The sequence below is a fragment of the Procambarus clarkii genome, chromosome 12, assembly GCF_040958095.1.
Source record: "Procambarus clarkii isolate CNS0578487 chromosome 12, FALCON_Pclarkii_2.0, whole genome shotgun sequence".
Taxonomy (NCBI): Eukaryota; Metazoa; Arthropoda; class Malacostraca; order Decapoda; family Cambaridae; genus Procambarus; species Procambarus clarkii.
Window position 1 is genome coordinate 30,163,433 of NC_091161.1, and position 25,819 is coordinate 30,189,251.

A 25,819-nucleotide genomic window follows, 5' to 3' on the forward strand; every position below is an offset into this window, starting at 1 on the left:
GGCTAAACCACGTACTTATATTTAAGTAATTGAAGCCTGGTGTATTACCCGTTTTCCTATTGATTCCTTTCTTCAAAATAAGTGATTCGTTGTTGGTTAAATTCTTGTACCATCCCACAGATCCTGATATTGCAGCTGCGGTGTTGTGGTTACCAAATCTTCTGCATTCCTCTATCTCTAAATTATTTGCCTAATCCATTCTAAATTCTGGTATGTAAATGTTTAATTTTTTTCTTGGTTGGAAGTATTGCAGCTTCGTCTGCAATGGCATTTCTTTATATTCCTACTTGACTTTGCACCCAGTTGACATTATATATTTATTATATTAAGTCTTAAAACTTAATATTTATTAAGTCTTAGGCTAAATATTTTCGTCCAACAGGGAACCCTTGTTGTCTCGCATTGCTTCGTTTTGAATAACCAACATATGGTCACTAGCCAGGAGAGAAAGTAAATCTGGTAAAATATTATGACTGTTCCGCTCCTAGAATGGGACGTGATTGCTCCCATTATATTCAGTTGCAATTGTGCCTCAGATATTGAATTTCCCGTCAGAAAGTCATTTTAGAATCAATTCATACTCCAAGATATTGGCATCGAGTGATCCACTGTAGGTTAATGTTTTGAATTAACAAGGTGCCTGATTTACCAGAGAGCCACTAATCCTAGTGGACTCATAGGACAGGAAGCCGGCGGCTTCTCGAAACGCCCTGCCATTTGCCTTTATAATCTTTTCCACATATATTTTAAAACGGTTTTGGCAGTTACGGCTTCGGCGACCAAGCTTTTCCATTGGTTAATGTGAACTGTGGATGAAAAAGCAGCACCTTTTCTCAATCCTACATTGTGGCTTGAGCTTAAAACAGTTGCTCCTTGTTTGTGATACATATGACCGTCTGAAGAAAATATCCTGACCAACATCCTCTAACTTTTTCAGTAATTTTTATAGTTTCAATGAGATCCGCTCTGTCATGCCCGGTTTACTGTGTTGTTAGCCCTGTGGCTTTCAAACGTTCCTGATATGAGAGATGATTGGCGCAACCTGTCTTCTTACAAATTACGTCTGAATTTGGCCGTTTGCCCGTATCTCCGAAAATGGACGTAATTTGAAAATGAAAAAATTAGATTTTTTTTAAATTTTGTTAACCAAAGCAGCAAGTTAAGAGTCCTCTGGTAGGTTAGGAGGACCGGAAGATCTAAGGTTTCAAAACCTCACGAAAACCGTTAATTGAAAGTTTCCTCTCCTAACCGTGTAAGCAGAACGACGGAAAACGGTACAGTACATCACTTCCGTTAACCAATTTCATTTCAAATTCCGTCCTTTTTTGGCCATATGGGCAAACGTGCGAAAAACGACGTAATTTTAAGAGGGCGGGTTGGGAATGACTTCTGTTGCTCAAAGTTGCACCTACTGCAGAGCAGCTATATCTGAAAATGAGGTCTCCATGCTTGCATACAGTAATCCAAATGGGGCCGCACCAGAGATTTACAGTTGAACCATTACATTGTTATCCTTAGTCAAAATTTCGCTTGATAATCCTGAAAATTTCGTTAGCTTTTCTGACTACTGCACACCTGTTGTGCAACTTATAACGAGTGGTGGATTTTGACAAGGTAATTCTCTTCATCAATATGCTGTAATGTATTGCTATTCATTTGATTATCGTAGCATGGGTTATTGTCCCAGATGCATGGTCTTACATTTGTCGATATTAAAGAGCATTTGCCAGTCTTCTGGCCATTTGTGGAGTTAATGTTACTCTCTTTGTAAGGCTTCAATACATCATCATTTCCCACTTTACCATAAATCTTTGCATTGTCTGCAAATTTCATGATGTGGTTTGTAATATTCTCATCCGTCATTGATATATATGACAAATAGGGTAGGTCCCAAAAAGGACCCTTGTGGTATCCCACTTCAAATCATTTCTCCATTCAGTTTCGTTCCATTTAGCACATTTGAAAAACCCTGTTTTCTTTCCTTCAACCATTGTTTTATGCATTCTAATATTGTATTATTTATTCTATGGACCTGTAATTTTCTTACCAGTCTCATGTGGTTCCTTATCAAAACCTTTAGCAAAATCCATGTATACTACATCTATTGGAAGACCTTTGAGTAGCTGGTTACCGTTTCCAAAAAATATGAGCAAGTTTGTTTGGCAGAATGTGTGTAACAATCCATGTTGTGCCGATTGTACAAGATTGTACACTGAAAGATGGTGAATGATTCCCTCCCTGAGGATTCTCTCCATGAGCTTGCAGATATGAGATATCAAGATGATTGGTTGGTAGGTTTTATATCGAGCTCATTCTGCATTTTTGAAAATAGGGCTGACATTTGCCTATGTCCAATCTAGGGGGACTATCTCTTGGTCTCGAGATTTTGTGTGAAGTAGTTTCAGCTATAGGCACAGTTCTTCTGACTTTGTATTGGATTTAATCCAGGGGTTTTCGAGTCTTTTAGCCTGTCTGGAGTGCAGTCACCTAGTCTCATTGTCTAAGATTTGTGCAGATTTATTTTTTTCAAAATGCTGCATTCAGATGTTACTTTATCTAGCGGCACTTGTGCTTTATTCATAAGTGAAAGACCTGTGACGACTACTGCTATATTATCGGCATAGTTTAGCAATTTAACTCTTGCCATTGTCATGGAAACCAGGTTTTCTATATGGATGTTAAAAAGAATAGAACTGATGACTCCTCCTTGTGGAGTTCCATTTTCATACAAGTGTAGTCTGACACTTGGCCTTTCAGCTTTACTCTGGCATACCTGTGACTAAGAATCTTGAATCCATGCTAGCATTTTTACTTTGCCACCATTTTATAAATAACGTGTGTAAAAATGCTTGTTGGCTTTCAAGTTTGAATGCTTTTTCTAGATCAGGGAAAATCACTATAACCGAACCTGAGTCGACTCTTCCTAGTAATGTTGCTATGCAGTTTCCAGTTACAACTATAGTAAAACTAAATAAATTCTTAAACAGGTCTCCAGTCTTTCACAGTACCCTATAAGACCATCAGTTCTGCAATTTGATTAATAAATTATGTTAACGAAATTGGTCTAATTGCCAGGGTCTTTCGTGTTAGTAATCGGAATGATGTCTGCTTTCTTGCAAGAGGTCGGGAGCTTGCCGAGCTCCCAAGATGTATTGATAACGTACAATATCCCTTGTTCTCCAGCAGGACCTGCGTGTACGATCACTGAATATGTAATGTTATCAGTACCTTGTGTAGTATCATTGCCACCTTTTTTGGGTCAGATTAGTTTTTGTTTAGCAAGGAGTCACATTCGTCATCTGTTGCTTTGCTCTTGCGAATGGACGTCAACCTCTCCTGTTTTTCCTTTCTGCTTTCTGATCATTGCAGGAAGCAGGTATTAAGCTTTTCCCGTAAACTGAACAGCAAGTCACTCAGCCTCCTGCAGTGGTTAAATTCATGCATGTTGTCGAGGTGGTCGACCTAACGTTGTTTTAATCTGTCCCCATATGTTTCCAAGACTACTATGCTCATTTAGAATGACACCAATCAAACCATGTTGCCTCCTTTAACTCTTTAGAAACTAGTCAGCTTCAGATATCACTGCTCTTAGCAGAGTTCTTCCTAACAGTGTGCGGTTTCTCGAGATGTTTTCTGTTGACTCTGGGGTTTTGTTCTTTACCCTCATTACTGTAGAACCAATAGTTATTTCGTTCTGTTTCCTGTGATGACTGGAGTAACTGTTTCAGCAGCTGTAATGGCTTCCTCTAGATTGGTCTCGTGTCCGAATCCTTGGGTGGCTAGTATGTAGCATGCCATTTTTCAAGTTCGTCCTGGTATATATTCCAGTTGGCATTTTACATTCCACGTAGGTTGTACCGGTAGTGTAGGAGTTTTTCTTTGTTTAGTGTTGTGATAGTAGCATAGCGGTCACTGGTGATCAAGTTTACTTCACACTTCGCCTGATGCTTGAGATCAGTTGAGATCAACGTAAGAGAACCACCTTGAATGTGTAAATGTTCCCAAGGGTTGAGAAGTGATCAAGTATTTCTCACAGAACTTTAGTCTAATCGGCTAGCCGAGTCACACCTACCTCCTGATATGTGCATTAAAATCCCAGGTAATAATTATATCATGCACCTCCTTGACAAGCACTTCCTCTGCTGTTTACATATAAGGGCTTGTAGACGTTATATACGAGGAGCTCAATATTAGCCATATTCACTGGTACTGCTAATACCTCTACTCATCCCCACACGGAACTGCATCTTTTTTCCTTGCTTTTATGGTGTTACTTGACAAGGATCATTAACCCTTCTCTCCTTTTCACGAGGTATAATTATTGGGGATAACCAGTTAATCTGAAGGATTTCGTGGCTGGTTAGACAGTTTCTTGCAAAACTATTATATCTGCTTTTGTACCGATTGCAGCTTCCTAAAGAGTGGGTTTTTAATTCCAAGACCCTCTATGTTTCAATGAATTCGTAATGAAGAGACAGCTGTTTCTGTTGGCGTTGCCTTTCCTAGAAAACTCCCCTTGGGAATCGACAACCATATTCTCCACTTTGCTAGTAGTGTAGCTGCAAATCGGAATGAATCAATTGTTCATGTCTATCTCTTGTATTACAAGATATCGTTGCTCTTGATTCGCCACTGTTTCCTGCAGATGCTTTTGCGGATCTTGATAATCTGATGTGACTATCCGACTGTTATTGGTAGGCTGTATGCCCATGTGTTTGTCCTCCTGTGCTCCGTCTTGTCTTTTACCGTTTCTTGTGTAACTGTGGTCTGCTGCACGATCTTTATTATTACGCAAGCGATTGCAAGTGTCTCTTGTTGCGAGGCATTCTGGGTCAACTGTAAGCAATTGTTAATGGTCTTTGCCATGGTCTTTAATGTTTTTCAGCTAGACCTTGTGTAAAACTAAATCTGTTTTGTTGACTCCGAAAGTGATTGTATTTTATTTCCATGTTGTAATTCTGCAGTGGGTTTGTGCATTTTCTGATCTGGAGTTGTTAAGTAGTGATGAACTGTGTTCTATGAGGGTTGGCATCTGTTGTGGCTGGGCACGAGTGTTTCAGACGTGAATGTTGGTATACGTACTGCTGATCTGTGATTATCCTGACCTTAACTGTCTGCATCTTTACTTTCCGTGTGGTTGTTCCTCAAGAAGGATATTTCTTCAACTTGAACATTTGGCTGTTGTGGTCTGGTTTGCCTTTTGCTTAGTTGTACAGTTTTTGGTTGGATGCCTCAGGTTGCGCGCGCGCACACGCGGGGGCACACCCACCCATCTTTCTTGTCCGGTGCAGCGTGTTTGATGGTGGTCATATTTCTGACACCTGAAGCAGCGCAGGGGTTCCATCATGTATGGACGGTCAATATATTCCCTAGTTTCCAAGATTGAACGTTTCCAGCACATGTCCTGTAACAGTCACCAGAACCTGACATGTCACTGCTTTGTCTATTTTTGTGTGGCACCGTTTTGCATTCAAGAATTACACACATAAATCACAATTGTGTGATGCATCAAATGAACAAATCCACAAACCAAAAGGCTGCAGGATCCAGTAAGTTCAGTAGAACTTCGGTTTCAACTCCTTTTACCATGTCGTAGCTCAGTCGGTTAAGGCAGCATCTGGGTTGCTCTTTGAGTCGGGTTCGAATCCTCGTCACGGCCCTTGTGGATTTTTTCATTCAAGAATTGCTTGTGTTCTAGTATTGAATCCTGTGGAAATTCGACTGGATATCCCAACACCACAACTTTTGTGCGTCTTTCGGAAGGATCCAGCTTTTCGAAGCGTTCAGGTATTCCGTGGAGAAATGTTACTGTTTCTAGGTAATTTGCAATCTTTTGTCTGGTTTTGTCATACTTTCACGTTCACAGTAATGTTAAGTTTGAGCACTGGTTGCCTCTTTTCCATTTCCGTTACTCCGTCAAATGTTGTAGGAACGTTGTCTGTCTTCATTATGGTAATTAGAATTTTGCAATACTAAGTCTGCAATTTGGTAAGACATGCAGTCTGACACTGTCTAGTGTGAGACTGGTGCCGTCTTCTCTAGGTACATTATGTCGGGATTCTTCCTGGTAGAAGTACTTTGTATAGCCTCGATAGCAGTTCTCTAATTACTGTACCTCGGTGTACTGTCCTTCGTTGTCTGAAAAGTGCTTCCATTTCCCTTTTCTCTTGGACTTCCTTTTGACGTCTCCCTGTAGTGAGAGCCGATTCACATTCCAACCTAACGCCTGAGACACTCCTAGGTCTGGATAAATTTATTTCTCATCAACGTAGGTCGTAAAATGATTTTCCCAGGTGGAATCAGGGATACCTAACACCTAGTTGAGCAGTTTGGTCTACCTTTAACTGTAAAGGTCAGTACACCATATAAGATGCATCATTGTGTCTGCCCATAGGGTATCGACCTGCTCAGTGATACGGCCCTCACACACACGAAAATAATAGATCATTGGGAGCCGGATGACCTGACCACTGTGGTAACAATGTGGGTGGCCTGCATACTAGGGTATGTGCAAATCTAGCTAGGCGGACAACAGATAGTCTAAAGTGGTATTTATCCAAGAACTGCTGAAGAAATCTGCAACGTTCCTTCTTAACAGTAGTGCGGCGTGTCCGCCTGGCGGTCGGATATTCACAAGAAAGACAGTCAACATGTTACATCAGCAGCTGTGTCTGGGTATTGATAGGTTGTTCCTCACAAAACTGCCAAGATTCGAGTTGATGGTTGTTCAGAATATAAAGTTTTCCAGAGAACAAACCCGTGTGCGGCCTGCTGTACCAGTGGCGCCGGCAGCGAGTCTCATGGCTGGTGATCGGCTCATCCTAGTAATGTAGGTCACTATGAGCTTTCTCCACAGCCAATAGTTCTTAGTTACGACTACCTCTCGCCTGACGCTTCTCTACTCGTAATTTTTATTATCTTCGTTCAATTTTTAATGGATAGACCAAGCCATTGTAATATTTTTATTAGCGTCTTTGCCTTCACATATACTAACTATTTGATCCCTCAAAATTATTAAAGATTTTAGAACTCACTTCTGGTGGACACACACACTCGTGCAATCATCATGTAACAACAGCTTTGGAAATCCCTCTCCTCGTATCAATGGAGAGTGCCACAGCCCAGAATGTTTCGTCTGAGAACATTTAATATTAGAACATTTAATACGAGAACATCAAGTCCCACAGATGCTATGCATGGAGTGTCTACCAGAGTAGCGAGGGTTTACCTGGTTGATACCTGGTTGATGGGGTTCTGGGAGTAGTTCTACTCCCCAAGCCCGGCCCGAGGCCAGGCTTGACTTGTGAGAGTTTCGTCCACCAGGCTGTTGCTTGGAGCGGCCCGCAGGCCCACATACCCACCACAGCCCGGTTGGTCCGGCACTCCTTGGAGGAATACATCTAGTTTCCTCTTGAAAATGTCCACGGTTGTTCCGGCAATATTTCTTATGCTTGCTGGGAGGACGTTGAACAACCGCGGACCTCTGATGTTTATACAGTGTTCTCTGATTGTGCCTATGGCACCTCTGCTCTTCACTGGTTCTATTCTACATTTTCTTCCATATCGTTTACTCCAGTACGTTGTTATTTTACTGTGTAGATTTGGTACTTGGCCCTCCAGTATCTTCCAGGTGTATATTATTTGATATCTCTCTCGTCTTCTTTCTAGTGAGTACATTTGGAGGGCTTTGAGTCAGGTACCATATTCTTACACTTGTCCCCGACTGTGTACGTCACCAGCAATCTCTAGCAGCTTCAAGCCTCAGTACTACAGGTACAAACGTTACCATCATCCTCCTCCTGGTGGTTCCTGAACCTCGGGCAGCTGTAAGTGCTTGACCACAATGGTTACCCATCTGTGGTCACAGCCACCAGCTTGTGTAAATATGGACACCTGGATGTGGATTTGATTTTTACGACCATACTATTTGTGCGTTGAATTGTCTTCCCCTGTGACTTGTCCACATCAATTTGCCTGTCAGTGCCTGAACAGGTGAAGGCAGAGTCTTGGAGACGAAGATTACCTGACCCATTCCTGGCGTGTCCTACACTGGGCCAGTTGTCCTCCGGAGAGTCGGTAAGTATAGCAGAAATATCTATTATTTAACAACGCACATTTTAACACTTTTGTAGAGATTATTAAATGTTCTTTGTTGTGCATAGTTGATATCAGTATCTTGAACTCTTAAATCGTTGAAATTTGGGCAGAGCTGCCTCACCAACATGGCGACTTGCCTCGCCATCTTGGTGAGGCAAGTCAAAGTGTTAAGAAAAGGTTCCCTCAAGAGGGTTGAGTACCCATCCAGTTGGATTGATATGTACCTCTCTGATACACAGAGAGCAATCACACAAACCTGATGTATCAACGACAAAATCTGTGGGAGACGTGATGAGAATTCGAACCTATGCGATGGGCGACATTTTAAAACACGCCTGGGGGCATGTTTCTGGGAATGTCCAGCGCATAGGTTGCCTGTGTGCATCATTGTTTTTAACTTGTTTGACAGATTTTTCTTTGTGCGAGTTAAAACACACATTATTTTGTTAATCATAAAATCTAGTGTTCCTTTCTATATCAGTATAATATGTTTTAACACTGTATAATCGACATCCTTAATACGCGTTATCAGTGGTAAAAAGAAAAAAGTTTTCTAAATAACCTTTTTCTTTAACCTTATTAGAATATGCTGCATACTACATGATGCTTAATATACTGAATGCCGAACACCTCACACAGGTAAGTTAGGTTGAATCGTTAATGTACGATTCTCTACACTAGCTAATAATAATTAAAAAAAAAATAGTGAAGCTAGCACTATGGGTCACTTAGATGGAGGAGCTGGTAGGTGGTGGATAACTGCATGGACCGTTAGATGAATGGTGGATTAACAGGACGATGGATCACAGGTAGGTGAATGGCACTTTAACAGGGTGCACCGAGAAACACAAGGAATTAGTATCATAATTCGCTCTTGTACATACAATAGGAATATTTAGGTTAGGTAATGAGAGTGATGCATAGACATTACTTACTCTAAATGCATAGAGTAGGAGGAGGCGGGGGGGGGATGTGGTCATGACTGTCAACTGATGAATGGAAGGGGAGACAGTCACGACTGGGTTTTGCACTTGTACGGGAAAGAATTCATTGCCAACAGTTATTGTATTTCACACCCCCTAAACGTTCGTTCATGCTTGCACTAACCTCGACATGCATATCTACTATCTGTAAACCTTAATGGATTCACAATCAATTTGAAACGTTCCTTGACGTAACCTTTACATTCTTATTCTTTGTAAATTCCTATTTGCTTCACTGAAACTGACAGTTAGAAACTCTTCCCTAAACATTTCTCCTCCCGAAACTTAAGCTTAATGCTTACTGTATCTTTCTTGCTAATCCTTAATTACAGTATACAAAATTATGTACTGTACGAATCAATTTGAAATATGAGTAATTCTCCTCGACTTTTCCTTTTTCCATCATTCCCAAGAATGTTACAATGAAAATTAGCTGAAAACCATACTTCCACTACCTAATGTACGAAACATTGAAAAACTAAATGAACCATTTTGATTTTCCCCTTTTAACTTCGTTAACGACCTATACCCTGAACTACTATTATTTTGCAACACAAAAATTCCTTTTACTAAGCTTGCAACTTTTCATGGAACACCATGCAAAGCACCATGCAAAGCACCATGCAAAGCACCATGCAAAGCACCATGCAAAGCACCATACAAAGCACACCACGTTTTCAATCCTTGCAATTGCTTTGCAAACCAGGACAAGAGGCATCTGTTACATCTTGCTAGGAATATTTATTCAAATTTTGAGGCATGGTGTTTTACCTGACTGCTAGATACCGACTAATAATACCCATACTTAAGCCAAATTCATAAACATTCTGACCCATACGAGAAAATCAGTTGGAGCCGCGAGGAGGAGTCGAACCTAAGCTCTGAGAACTCTAGGCAAACACCTTAGACAACTGCACCAAAACATTGTCAAAAGAATTCCAGCCTCGGATGCTTGGGAGCACCCAAAGCAGAGGTTCAAGTCCTACTCAAGCTGCTCCTCATTTTCTCATTGATACACCACATTAATGGGATTTCTTTGTGCCTTGAGACCCATCTCTGGCGTCCTGTATGTGTAAAGTTCTATAGAGGATTATACTCGGCAGGTTAATGTTTTCAATTAGCTCCTACTCAGTATGGTTTCCTTCCTGGAAGAAGCATTCAAACATGCTTTGCTGAATATTTTGTTAGACTAGATTCATGCTCATAGATGGCATTTATTGACCTTAAAACTGCTTTTGATACAGCAAAAAGGTGAGATAAATATTAGATTAATTAGTGTATCTTGGAGTTTATGGAAGACTTGACATAGCTCAAGGGGTACACGAGTATCAGAACCGCCTCAGTTCTTTCAAGGGAGTCAAAAGTAAACATTCTCCTCCCATTGATTTTGGTTCAACCCAGATTAGTGCGCTTTGCCCAACACTGTTCAATGTCCTTGTGCACAAAAACTGGTATTTGCACACTTGCTGATAAAGCTGTCATCTATTATGTCGACGACATTTGTTTTGTTTCAAGTATCCAAACTAGACTGCAATCTCTACTTGAATCACTCGCTGCTAAAATCAGTGAATTCGGTCTTTACCTTAATCCATCGCTCTTTCTTCCAGAAAACAATCAGTGTGTCTAGCTTTCAAAGTTAACCGAACCATACAAACATGTGGGCAGCATAAATACCTTGGAGTATCAGTGACATTGTTAACGACCTACATCGTAGGTTAAAATCCAAATCACTTAAAACACTAGTAAGAATATTGGAATGCATGTTATATATGCCAGACTATTCAACATGTTTGTAAGATCCCTACTTGATTATCATGCCTTGCATTTAGCTTCCCCGCCTCGGTTTTGAACAAACTAGAAGTAATAAAGAATGAAGCAATGAGGGTAATTCTTGGTGCCCCAAGAAGCACAAGAATCATCACCATGAGGAAAGAACTGAAGCTTCCAACCATACCAGAGAGAATCATCCAAGTCAACACTACCTTTTCCCTTCAGGTAATGGGAGACCCTACGTCTCCAGCATTGTTCAGAGAAGTTACGTGCTGTTAACACACTATTAAGTGGTGCAACATTCCACCTCACTCCTTGTATGATAAATGGCCGAGTAAAAATGTCGGCCATCTCATGAAACTGAACATTCCTTGTAAATGCAATATTCCTGTCACTGATCTCTCCATCTGTACACCACAATTTAAGTACTGTATACAACCGCTACTAAGATGGTAATTAGAATCCTGCTCTTTCCAAAGCCGTCACACTTTAAATAATTGCCTCATCAAAATTTTTGAAGATCCCTCGAGAACTGTCCACATCGATATTGCAATCCAGGCATCTACAGGACGGAAATAGCATGCAGGTTTTACGTACAATACTTGCACACAAACTATCATTGTTAGGTTAAACAACTGGCTGCACTACAACTAGCTACCAGTACATTATCACAGGAGGAGGAACTTTGTGCTTCAAAGTCTGCTCTTAAAAAGATTTCATGCACGACCGACAGTAAGAGCTTTATAATTGGACTTTTTATACAACCTGCTCACTGCACAGTATAAAGGGTTTAGAACCTCTTGCATGGATACTATCTCACAAATATAACCCACTATAATCACAAACATTGCATCCAAATGTGTGTGTAAGAATGATGAAGGCGAATTAAACCAAGTTACCCCAATCTATGTTGTTGAAACTACTGTTCCTATTACTCAGGTCTAATAGAGAAATTACCAACTCCGAACGGCCCGACAACACCGGTAGAATAATCTGCGATTTGTTTAGATCCGAAACCTATGTATATGGGCAGCACAAAACGTCCACCACACTGACACTACGGAAAATCTCAGTCAGGCCCAACCGACTGAACAATACTAACATACTGAGAAGCTGCACGTTAACCACACAATATATATATATCAGTGCAACACCTATCAGTAGACTAAAAATCATCGACACACAGGTGTTACGAACCCGGATCCAGCGTCCGAGCCCGGAGTAGTGACGACCGCGCCATCTGTGGGTCGGCTCCCGAAAACCCCTCCAAACGGACGACGACACCTGGTGAGGTCGGCGTGTACTGGCCTCGAGGGCCAGTTATCAGTCCTGTTCAGCACTCAACACCGCTGCTGCTGACCTCTGGTGAGGTGGTGCTCAGACTACAACGCCATCTATGAAGTGGATGTGTCGGGCGTTTGTGTCTGAGCCTGTAAGTGAGGTGTTTTAGTGTCCCAGTTATTGATGACGTGTCTGCTTACAGAGTCGACCTGGGACTGTTGTGATGGGAGTTGAGCGAGTCTACCCGAGGCAGCCGTCTCCATACCTGGTACTTTGCTGCAGCAGTTGTGAAGTCGTCCCCCCGGAAGAACACTGTGGTGTGTTACCCTGCCAGTGGAGTGGCAGTAAAAGGATTACCCGGGACCGACTGTTGGAGACGATCATCCACTGGGGTATTGAGGACAGGAGAGTGATTTGTGGTGTCACACGAGGCTCCTGTCTAGGGCGTTCCCCTTATATCGTTCGTGGAGTGGCCTGACCAGCGTTGCGGGTCCGGAACCTGCCAGCAGAGCCCCTGCTGGATTTGTGGTTGACGGCCTCCACGGCGGTGCCCCCAGTGGACCTGTTTTGGCTGACCTGTGGCCAGGGTAGGCTCAACTTCGCAGAGGATTCGTTGTGAGGCCAAGTAAGCACCGACGACTCAGCACCGAGAGAGAGTTGAACCAGAGTCTTCAGGAGAAGACGATTGTGCGATTTCTTCAGTACGAAGACACATGTGTACAGTGTTAATACCCCTCCCCCTGTGTAATCTTTTTATATATTATTTATTGGTGGTGGTCAATATATTATATTAAGTTTTTGCCTTTATTTCCCTTCCCCTTTAAGTTACTTGCGTCACGGATCACATCCCTTGGAAGCCACTACTGGCTTGGGAACGGATATGTATCTTCCTCTAACAACATCAGACCAAGAACCCCGTTGCGTCCCGAGAGGGCCGTAACAACAGGCTTTACCAGAAAATAACAATTATGAATTACGTTACACTTCCGACAAAATATTTCTTTGACACTACAAAATGAAAGATTCCTCCAATACCACACTGACTACTTTGACTGTAATGCTGGAGTGCCACAAGGCTGTGTACTCACGCCAACAATAATCCACACACTGCAGAAGGAAGGAAGGGGAGGAGTGGTGGCCCTGCTGCTAAGAACTGGAGTTTCAAGTAGATGGATTTCCAGGGTTGCAAGGAGTTCAGAGACTACATAACAGACACCATGACGACAAGAGGACCAAAAACAGCAGGCGTGATATATAACCCTCCATTAAATAACACAGACCCGGTAAGATTATGACAAACGTAGCAGTACCTATTATAACTGAAATGTCAGACAGTCACCTGTTAGAAATCTATCGGGTAATAATCACAAAGACTTCAACCATGGACAGATACAAGAACCGTATAGGGGTGCAACGCAAGCTAAACTATTGGACACGGCAACAAACTTATTAAGCCAACATGTAAGAGGATCCACGTGACTAAAGGTAATGATGAACCCGCTTGACTTTACTCCATGGGAATGAGTGATCACTGTATTGACGTTTGAATATATGGTGGTAGTAGGGATAACTTACTCATGGAAGGAACCAGAAGGCCAAAGCTTGGCATACCGAAAGTAAAATTACAAGGAAATAATTTATAATATAAATACCAGAGATAGTAAATCTCAAAAAAAGGCTGCACAGACTTGATTGACTACATCACCCAGAAGAGTAAGGAGACAGCATAATTTTGTCCTGGTATGAGAGAATGAAATTTCACGACTTAAGTTGTACAAGTATGACCAGATGTATATCAGCGTGGAATCTCCAGAAGTGCATATCCATCCTTGCACTCTCAAAATTGTATCCTCTGGTCTGGGGCCAAAGCCTGCCTTGCTGGGTATCCAACCTGTCCACTTAAAAATAACGTCGCTTCTGGCCGTTTGCCTGTATGGCCGAAAGTGGACGTAATTTGAAAATGAAACAAAATGAAAATAAGCGAGATTTTTTTTCAACAACAGAAAGTTAAGGGTCTTCTGATAGGTTAGGTGGGCAGGAAATTCTCGTTTCAAAACGTTATGAAAAACGTTAATTGAAAGTTAACTCTTCTAACCTTACCGAGTAGGCCGGACGACTCAAACAGAAAACTGGACAGTACGTCACATTTGTGAGTCGATTTAATTTCAAATTACATTAAATTTGGCCATAGTGTGCATACAAGCTAAAATTGACGTTATTTTTAAGAGGACGGGTTGGGGTATCAATGGGCAATTCTCTGGCTGGGATGGCCAAGGATATTGCAAGAGTCGATGCAATGTCATCACCACCAGGGTTGATTATACAAGTCTGTGGAACTCTGTGAATTCAGTCAGAGATACAACTTAAAGGGTTAGTTTCGTGCTCCCAGGCCAGAAGGGTTCACTCACACGTTAAGGCAGGTCTCGTAACATTTCTTGGTACTTTTCCTTGACTTGAAACAGACAAAGATTACTTGTGTATGGAATTATCATTGGTTTAGACAATTGTCTGCTTGTCTCTACGTTTACATGATCATTAGACAAAGGGGGAATCTAAACCAAATGATGTACTTTTTCTGACGGGGGCCACCCAGCCAATACCGTGCAGCAAGCTCCGAATTGACAGAACCCATCAACGGCATCAACCGAGTGAAAACCTGAAGCCAGGGAGTCTTCTAACCTTTTCTGTATGTGATAATGATAAAACTTGTACTCCAAGCAGACTTGGATAAATTATGGATTTTGACAAAGAATTTTAAGGATTACCCAGTTCACACTTAACTCTTCCATAAGGCACCAGGATACAGCAGAAAATTGATACATGTCGAAAGAAAGAATAAAAGCTCAATTTAATAGTGATATAGCAAACAGACCGGAGACAACGACGTGCCCAGACCAAGAGGCTAAGAGGAGGAGACGCTGGTCACCGAGACCAGTTCCACAGCAAAGCAGTTACAGTTACAGCAGAGACCATGGAATGACCTGCGGGTATTTGATAACAGTGGCTACCTCCCGCCCCCCAGAGCACGCCGTGGTTCTTCCCCCCAAAACAGAAACCAGTTCATCTGATTGAACACAATGTCAAAACAAAGGGAACGATCGCCAAGTGCAACATTTGCCTCAGAGGAGCATTAGATTTTGAATGCCGACACTACGGACGAAAGAATTAGAGGAGAGCTACAGAAGAGACGACGACTACTGATACAACGGAGAAAATATATTGGAACAACAACAAGGAGGTAAAGTTCCGTACAAAAGATTTAGTTACTTCGAATATTTTCTCCAGTAAGTGTTACGACCTGGTTGGTCTGTGATAATAAACAAGCCATTTGGGGCATTCCTTAATCTACAGCCAGAGACTGAAGTACACAACCCACTTTTTGTCGGCCCAAAGCCCAAGCACACCAGGGAGGCGGCCAAAGCACTGGCACAATTGTTTGTATTAAATTAAGGATAAAATTACAGAAATCTAAGGAAGGTGGTGTCTGCTGGACCACAAGTAAGGCACTATGGACAGCACCTCATATGTAACCGAGGTCACCCTTATGTTGGACAACAAATCGTACTGCCAGATTAAAGGGACAATGATCGGAGCCAGTGTTAGTGTTGCTGTGGTATAAATATGTATGCATGCAGCATTTGACGGCCTCCACACACTATAGTGAACATCAGCCACACTACTCAACTCTTCCTCAGGTCATGCTCCATCAGCAGGAGAGGAAGCTTGCACCTAGCACTGCCGGGTGGGTAAAAATCGAGCAGCAACGAGAGCGTTTACCTCCTGAGTAATAGCGTGGTGCCCGCGAACGGCATCATGCTGTTCAGGGTTAAGGTGAAGTTCCAAGGAAGTGACACGAGGTACACCAGGACCGAGACTGACGTCGACCTCAGGGGCAGCACCCATCGACGTCGTCAGGGACGAAAATGGACCCCAAATACTCTTCAGCAGTGCAGTAGCACTAGAAGCTCTCTTTATCACGGCAACGATCACGGCTCTAGAGGATAAGGACTAAACACTCCTACCTCCCCATCAATTTCAGGCAGTGAGGACAATACTCATTCACAGAGTGAGTGATATCATCGCTGAACAGCCTATCATTGAGATCGTAAAGAGCATCAACGCTCTGAATCGATCCCTCACAGCCATCTCGGCCCTCCTCATCCAGCAGGGTGAGAACGGGAAGCTCACCCTCAAGGTCACTCAAGACTCCGGCAGAGGCTACTCTTGCGGCCGACAACGGCCTCAGATGTTTTGGTGTGGCCTGCACACCCCACCAGATCGCTAGGCAGCGTTATTTCCGCCTACGCCAGTGTTTTAGGTGTTACCAGTACACCCACTACTCTCAGAAGTGTCCCAACCCACTGGAAATGCAGCATCTGTGCTGGCGACCATCAGTACAGGACCTGCAACGCATCTACTCAACGCTGTATACTCTGCAACGGTGACCACACTGCCGTCTCTCACGACTGCCCTACCAGACAGGCGGAAATCAAGAAGATGACTGACGCCAGACCACGAAATTCTACTACAAGATCGAAAGCATTCAACATACAAAAAGACTTCCCTGCACTCCCGGCAAGTGGTGCCGCGAACGGCGCGCAGCCAAACTACTGGAACAGCAACTCCCGTGCCAGCCACTCAAGGTCACAGACATCACCTCTCAACCAAGCCAGCCAACCATCCTCACTCACACCGCCACCAGCCACCCGACAGCACTGTTGCAGCTCTGATTCACTTCGCGACAGAAATGTCAGGTGTGATCAAGAAACGGTACAAAATACTCTACGACATGTACAAGCACAACAACCTCCCGACCCTTGTGATACCAGAGGCCATGTTTACCGGTTGCTCCTCTCAACCAGAGTCCGACCCCACGTCAGAGACACCTGTCAACTCGGACCCTATTACTCCAGTAACACCTGCGACTACATCATCTGCAACAATACTGCCACCAACTGCTCCTGCAGACATCAACCTGTCTGATGACTCTACTATGTCGACATTTTAGACGACGCTGACTATGTCGACTCTGCAATAATCTCGTTACTCCCAGGCCAACCAGCTTATGATACTCCAGCAATAAGAAAACTATCAGCAATTTCGGAAAATCCGACACCATTTAATATCAGACAGATAATAGCTGTGTTGTATAAACAAGTTAACCATAGAAAACGTAACTTGTAGTGGAATTACCGTCTAAAGAAAACGGGATATCACCACATACTATTATAATTCACCATCTATTATGGTGGGAAATATTCTTAAATACATTAGTCTTTGGACTTTACCATCATAAAAACATCTTATATAAATTAACTTAATTATCAATATTAAAATAGAGTAAATGTGACCCTTCTATCACTTTCTGACATTTGGACAATGTAGGCCAGGCGTCAGGGGGGGAAGGAGGGCAGCCATTGTTGTTGATACTAGACCAGAGGCTCACAGGAGCAAATACGGCTCCTGTTAATTTTACTTGGACGAAGTGTTATGGAAACCAAAGGTGTACCATCTCCAACACGATGTCTACAAATTCAAGTTAAGTGTTCTTTCCGAAACCCATTATCTATCATTAGTGGCCATTAATGTCATTGGGTAGGGTTATCCGGTTAGATCACGAAATCGCCTCAAACTAAAGGTAATTAAGCCAGGTCTTTATTGTTCCATGTATAGTGTTTTCTCTGACATAGCTTGTCATGTATAGGTATCTGGCTTTACAGCTAGCGCCCTTTTGACAGGACAAGACGAGGAAGCAAGATTTTGTGCACCAGTTACTGGTTGATGGAAGCTACCTCAAAGAGGATAATTTGGTGTCTACACCCTAGTTATACCTGGTGGACTAACCTGCTGTACTATAAGATAAGGAACCTCTTCAATGTATGTAGTCTATTACTGTAATTTGATTGGCTGCATATATAAATTTAATAAACCCCCCTAATGTGTAGAGGATCGATTTTGTGAGATTATGAGATTATTGCAGAAATACAGTCCACTTAACATTATACAAATTGCTATCGAAGTATATAAATTAACGTAAATATAAATTCATATAAATTAAATAAATATAAATCTCACAGGTCGGTTCCCACATTATTTGGTCCTTCGAACTGGATGACGGATTATTTGATCCTATGAACCCATATTTGGTCATCTTCGAACCGGATGACGGATTATTCGATCCTTTGAACCCACATTTGGTCATCTTAGTACCGGATGAACCAGTTAACCAGTGGATTCATTAAATATACTAGTGCAGTATTATTTTAACAAAGCCAGCAGTCAATGACGGCGGCGTTGACTCGTGCGAGTTCACGAGCCCCGCTCAGTTCAGATCAGCTTCGTCAGCGGTTTCATGTACATCCACAGATTTGATGGCGTGTTATTCTGTGAAATGACAGCGCTAATATAGAAGCCAGCCAAATTAGTGACTGTCTTCGCGATATTGTTCACGGATTTCGTGGTGTTACATTTCGCGAGAGATTATCTACGAATTTTGTGGACTTTATTTCGTGAGGTCACTAATAATATTTAATACTTCTTGATAATATTAGAAGTTTCATAGAGGCTAATTAAGAGGCTATTATCAATAATTGTGTGTATTATTTCTCCAAAATAGAGAATTATTTAATATATATTGCACTAGTGATCACAGTATAATATTTACTACTTGCCAACATACAACAGGGTAGGATAAAACCATTGACTAGTTGAACTATTATCGTTCATCCTAGTCCCATCATTACCATAGTCAGTTGTACTATATTCAACAACCTAACACCATTAATGAATGGTCCAGACCCTATTTTGGGTGTAATTTTTATCAACTCGAGTTGAGTTGTATATATAATAATTTACTTATGATCATTACACCTTTGAGTGATTAATTAGTGTCTCTACCATCCTAGGGTGATATTGAAGAGCTAACCTAAAGGTACTTCCAGTGACACTGGTTTATCATTCAAATCATTAGTGTGTATGATTGTATATATATATAATGTGTATTAATTTTAAGTGCTAACCTCTAGTAGAGGTAGGATTACAGCCTAGTGAGTGCAGAATTTACCCTAGGCTACCATCAGTACTTGTTCAGTATTATGAGCAGCCCAAGTACAAGTCCCACAAGGCTTCACCAACGAGCCAGTATGGATAATGCAGGGAGAATGAAAAGAACCCTTGCAGGTCTTAAAGGCCATTTAACAAGACAGATCAAGAAATGTGAAGATTTGTCACAACAATCAACAGTTGATTATGCTGACCTGGAAAGCTATTATCAAGCAGCTGCAGGTAAATTTGAGCAAATCAAATGTCAAATAGCAACATATGTGGCTGAACTTGCCAACACCAATTTATCAGAAACAGAAATAGACGACATTATGGTTGATCTTGCGAATTATGAAGATCACACTCAGGCCACGTTACAGCCTTATGTCAAATTAATTGCCCAAAACAAGGCAACAGCAACAACAGTTGCATCTAATACGAGTCAAGCAGAAGCTCGACTCCCTCCAATTAATTTACCCACTTTCTCAGGAAAAGATGAGGAAGATTGGGATGAATTTTGGAACAAATTCGTTGACCTTGTGGACTCAAAACAATCTTTACCAAAGAGTAGTAAATTCTCTTATTTGCAAGGCCAATTATCAGGTGAGGCTAAAACAGTAGTATCCCATCTGAGATTAACTAATGACGGCTATGATCTGGCAGTAAAACTCCTCAAGGATAATTATGCTGATCCAGAAGTAAGAACATCACATTTAGTTCATGAGCTGTTGCATTTACCCCCACCGGAGGCTTCAGCTGATTCACTCCAAGTCTTCAAGCTGGAGGTAGAATCATTGATCAATGCCCTCAGCCTGACAGCAGATACAAACGGGGCTGAGTGGGTCTTGAAAATAATTGTCCAGGAGAAAATACCTAGGGACATATTGAGACAAATGAGTGCTCATTACAATAAAGGTATCTTATCCATGAATGAAATATCTGAAGGTTTAAAGTCAGTAGTTCATCAATTACGAACACATGACAAATTAAAACCACCAAGTAAACCCTCAGAAACCAATAATAGTAAACCACAGAGTACCAAAGGTACTCCAAATCAATCTAGACAATGTAATTCAACACCAAAGTGGAACAGTGGCAGTGTGGGCGTATATGCAGTGGGACCCTCCAAGCCTATAGTTCCTGTGTCACCCAAGAACGTGACACCAAAGGGTACTGGAAACTATGGAACATGTTTGTTCTGCAATGAGAAACATTCAATGTACCACTGCTCTAATTTTCCTGATAGTGATGCCCGTGTTGAGCGACTCAAAGATTTGCAACATTGCACGAGGTGCCTCAGGAAACATATCAAGGATTGTGAGACCCAATTACACACCTGTAATAGGTGTAACAAAGGTCAGCACCATGCAGCATTGTGCAGACACCAAAACAACGTCTCCAAACCCCAAGGTGGAAGATAGCATTCCCACCTCAGTACAGTACTGCAAGGTGCAACCAACAAAGAGTGTCCAATCGGCGAAGTCTAAAGGTAATACGACTTTGCCTACTGCCCAAATTACCATCCTGAATAAGAGGGCCAAGGTCCATACCCGTGGGTTGTTTGACCAAGGATCCCAGAGAACATTTGTCACTAAAAAGTTGGCAGATGAACTACAATTAAGGCCTGTAGCCCAGATGTCATTCAACATCTCAGGGTTTGTAACAGATGCAGGACCTCAAGTCTACCAGGTGGTACAACCATCAGTACGTTTAGGCAGGTACGTCTGTAGAGTACAAGCCATTGTGGTGGACAAAATACCAGTAGACCTACAAGTTCAAGGTCTGAGAGCAACAGCCAAATTCCTGAGAAATAGAGGAATAAAATTGGCAGATAATATTAAGTCTGATCACCTCACTGACTTCGGTCTCCTTGTAGGGACAGACTATTGCCATCGATTCATCGATAGCCCTACTAAATATCAGGGTATAACCATGTTAAACTCTGCAGGAGGTAAATTACTCTCAGGCCCAGTATCAAGCCTGAGGAGACCTATGCCTGCAGATAAACAATACCAATAGAAATCTAAATTTGTCAGCTGATTATATTTCTCCAGTAGCAATATACTAAGGAGATTACAGCTGACTATACCAACAGAGGTTGATGTTAGTATCATCATTTGAAGCTGAAGATGAGTTCATGAGGCCTTAGTGGCAAATCAGTGAACAGTAGCCTAAAACAGCTACAAGTCACTGCGACCAATGTCACTGAACCCACTGCAGTCTCAGAACCATACTTTACTTTAATGATGAGCTATTCAATCTTCTGAATCAATTAACTAAATTAAACCCCAATAAATTTGATGACTGATTTGATACATATATTATTTAATCAAGATGTATTCCATGGGCCTCAGTGTTTATATATCAGTGACCAGTTACCTGAAGAAACTTCAAGTTATATCTAATGTCACTGATCTCACTGCAGTCCCTGAATCATACTTGACTGTAGTACTTGATCACATTCAGTCTTCTGGGTTAAATAATATGTAATTAGGCTTGAATACTAGCCTTTCAAGAGTTAACAGGGAAATGAAATCGCATTAGACTTCTAACCCCTGCAACTCTAGTACGGGACATCCGTCCTGTACGAACAGACGCACAAATGTGTGATTACTAACTACTAACATCAAATTAATCAAATAATTCGGAGGAGGAGTATCGGTGTTCGTCTGTTCTAATTAGGACTTCGACCCGTGAGCAGCCCCTGGGGAATTATGTCGGAAAATCCGACACCATTTAATATCAGACAGATAATAGCTGTGTTGTATAAACAAGTTAACCATAGAAAACGTAACTTGTAGTGGAATTACCGTCTAAAGAAAACGGGACATCACCACCACATACTATTATAATTCACCATCTATTATGGTGGGAATTATTCTTAAATACATTAGTCTTTGGACTTTACCATCATAAAAACATCTTATATAAATTAACTTAATTATCAATATTAAAGTAGAGTAAATGTGACCCTTCTATCACTTTCTGACATTTGGACAATGTAGGCCAGGCGTCAGGGGGGAAGGAGGGCAGCCATTGTTGTTGATACTAGACCAGAGGCTCACAGGAGCAAATACGGCTCCTGTTAATTTTACTTGGACGAAGTGTTATGGAAACCAAAGGTGTACCATCTCCAACACGATGTCTACAAATTCAAGTTAAGTGTTCTTTCCGAAACCCATTATCTATCATTAGTGGCCATTAATGTCATTGGGTAGGGTTATCCGGTTAGATCACGAAATCGCCTCAAACTAAAGGTAATTAAGCCAGGTCTTTATTGTTCCATGTATAGTGTTTTCTCTGACATAGCTTGTCATATATAGGTATCTGGCTTTACAGCTAGCGCCCTTTTGACAGGACAAGACGAGGAAGCAAGATTTTGTGCACCAGTTACTGGTTGATGGAAGCTACCTCAAAGAGGATAATTTGGTGTCTACACCCTAGTTATACCTGGTGGACTAACCTGCTGTACTATAAGATAAGGAACCTCTTCAATGTATGTAGTCTATTACTGTAATTTGATTGGCTGCATATATAAATTTAATAAACCCCCCTAATGTGTAGAGGATCGATTTGTGAGATTATGAGATTATTGCAGAAATACAGTCCACTTAACATTATACAAATTGCTATCGAAGTATATAAATTAACGTAAATATAAATTCATATAAATTAAATAAATATAAATCTCACAGGTCGGTTCCCACAAGCAACGTAACAACACCGAGCATGGATCTCCTGCATGTTGACGGCTCACCAGCCGTATATTCAACTATGTATGAAGAATACTTACGGCGTGCGCCAGGAAACGAGTGCGTGCTTAGACACGACCTAATTTTCACGGAATATGACGAAGCAGCTGGGTTTAGCCCTGGCTCTGTCTCCAACTCCGACGTTTCCTCTCACCCAGGCTATTCTTCACCTATACCCACTTTAAAGCTCACCCCAATGGGTACCTTGTCCTATATTTAGTTTGTTCGTAGGTCATGCTCGTAAGAGCAGCGGCCGTCCCACGAGACGTTAATCACTTTTAACACCGTTATAAAAGTATGTTCATTCCCATACACAATTTATTATACAATAAAATTCATTGTATATTAGGCGTCCATTATGTGATTAGGTTCTTTTGGTGATTATTTTTGTTAGTAGTAGAGTAGTGAAACATTTACAGACTTGCTATTCGAGAAGCAGATGTCAGTGAAGCACTGTTCGAGAATACATACATACATTACCAAGGCCCCCCCCCCCATCAGTAAAAGAACAATGATTGTAATCCAGCCGCCGAACCTCTTGTTTATCAATGAAAAATAGGCTTACACACAACTCGTCCTCTTGTCTGCATTCATATATTTAAGCATGCTGTTCATTCAAAATTGGAATTATCAAATATAAATTAATATTGTTAAATGTAAGGATGCGGTGTATAATCGGACATTGGTTAAGTTAGGCGTTAGTTTCTCTTGGTGATTATTTGTATCTGTAGTAGATGGGTGAAGCATTCACAACATTGTGGTTCAAACAAAAGTCGTCAGCGAAGCACTGTTCAAGAAATGTTTGAACGTCATCAGTGGTGACTTGTGTAAACCGTTTTACCAATCAAAACGGGGGGGGGGGGGGGGGGTCTGGTGGGTGCATGGAATGGACTTTAGCCTTTGTTTATGAGGACGAGTTGTTACACAGCTCAACTGATCATGTTCGAACATTTCTCGAACAGTGCTTTGCTGATGACCCCTGTTCGAATCCCAAAGCTATAACTATCACCCAACGTAGTTCTAATACATATAATGGCCAACAGAACCTTAACACCTAACCTTTGACTAACTTTACATTTAAATTATAATATGAACTCTTGAGAAACCAGTTTTAATGCACAATACGTTAATACCAATGAATGCATCCGGCCTAGAACTTGCTTCCTTCGGAGCATTCTTTGTTAGCTTGTTAAAGAATGAATATCCTCCAGTGACATTAGTAACGGCTCCTTTCCCAGACCATATGCCACTTGACGAGTCTGGTGTCCCTGCTCTTAAAACCTTTATCTACTGTCATAGGCGCTCCGGCCGTTATATAATAGTTACTTTCCCCAATAAGGGGAGATACTGCACTAAAAACAAATCAGGAACATCACGTTACCCCATCCCGAAAACACACACGTTCACGTTTAGCACTTAACAGGGCCTGCCGCATGACCACAATTATTTTGTCGATATTTGTCGATTTGCAGAAATGCTGCAGCGCTCGTGGACTACCAATAACTTGTCCAAGATGCGGATGATGGCCACGTAGCTGCAAGTGCTCAGCCTCCAGAAACTGACCGACGGTATGTTCAGCTTGCTAGGTTTAGCCCCGGTACTTTCCCTTCATGCTAAACGTTTCTTCTTGCCAGAGTACGAATACGAAAAATACAGGAGAAGATGCCCATTGGGGCGAGCCTTGAAGTGGGGACAGCTGAAGAGAAGTCGGTGAGAGGAAATGCTGAAGTTGAAGAGAAAGTGCCAGGGCTTGACCCAGCTGCGTGTCAGTATGTCGATGCTGCAAACAACCAAACAACTGGCTAGGTTGGGAGACGGGTCTGGAAGGCGGCAGTGGCAGTGCTTCTACATTCAAGGTGGAGACAATCTGTCTTCAGGTGGTGTCTTCTTCAGTTTGGTGTTTCTTCTATTTTTTCTTGCTTCGAGTAATCATTTTATGTTTTTCTTTGTACTCTGCGTAGTCTGGTGGGAAAAGGCCCTTTGACAATGTGGTTTCGTCGCATTCAAGTAAGATTACATCGTTCGATAGAATATACTTTTGGTTTGGATTATTCAGCAAGCATTCTGCATACCTCGTGTTGAGTATTTTGCTGGTGATAAGCGTCTATATTCGGGAGATCTGGGTGTCAGGTTTTTGTCACGTTCATCATAGAGTGTAGAGAGACTTGGAGACTCCGCTGGTATTGAGGGTGGTGAATGTGCTTCAATGTCCTCTGGTGCTGGGGGTGGTGATTGTGCTTCAATGTCAACAGTCATTTGAATCATCAGAAGACATGGTGAGGCCTGCAGGAGAAGTTGGTGGTAGTATCGTTGCACATGATGTAGTCGCAGGTATGACTGGAGCAATAGGGTCCGGGTTGACAGGTGTCTCTGGTGTGGGGTCGGACTCTGGTGGAGAGGAGCCATCGGTAAACATGGCCTCTGGTATCACAAAGTCTCCGTGGTGTAGTGGTAAGACACTCGCCTGGCGTTCCGCGAGCGCTATGTCATGGGTTCGTATCCTGGCCGGGGAGGATTTACTGGGCGCAATTCCTTAACTGTAGCCTCTGTTTAACGCAACAGTAAAATGTGTACTTGGATGAAAAAACGATTCTTCGCGGCAGGGGATCGTATTCCAGGGACCTGCCCGAAACGCTACGCGTACTAGTGGCTGTACAAGAATGTAACAACTCTTGTATATATCTCAAAAAAAAAAAAAAAAAAAAAAAAGGTCGGAAGGTTGTTGAGCTTGTACAAGTCGTTCAGTATTTTGTACCGTTTCTAGAGATCTCCACCTGACATTTCTGATGCGAAGTGAATCACAGCTGTCGGGGGAAGCTGGTGGCGGTGTGAGGGAGGATGGCTGACCGGCTTGGTTGCGAGATTTCGTCTGGGGCTGTGAGTGGCTGGCGGGGT

General features: G+C 42.0%; 1 protein-coding gene across 1 annotated transcript in view; it reads right to left on the reverse strand.

The window, feature by feature from the left end:
- Positions 1 to 25,819, reverse strand: part of LOC138349739 (uncharacterized) — a 1,021,949-nt gene that overhangs the window by 229,436 nt on the left and 766,694 nt on the right. The window lies entirely within an intron of this gene.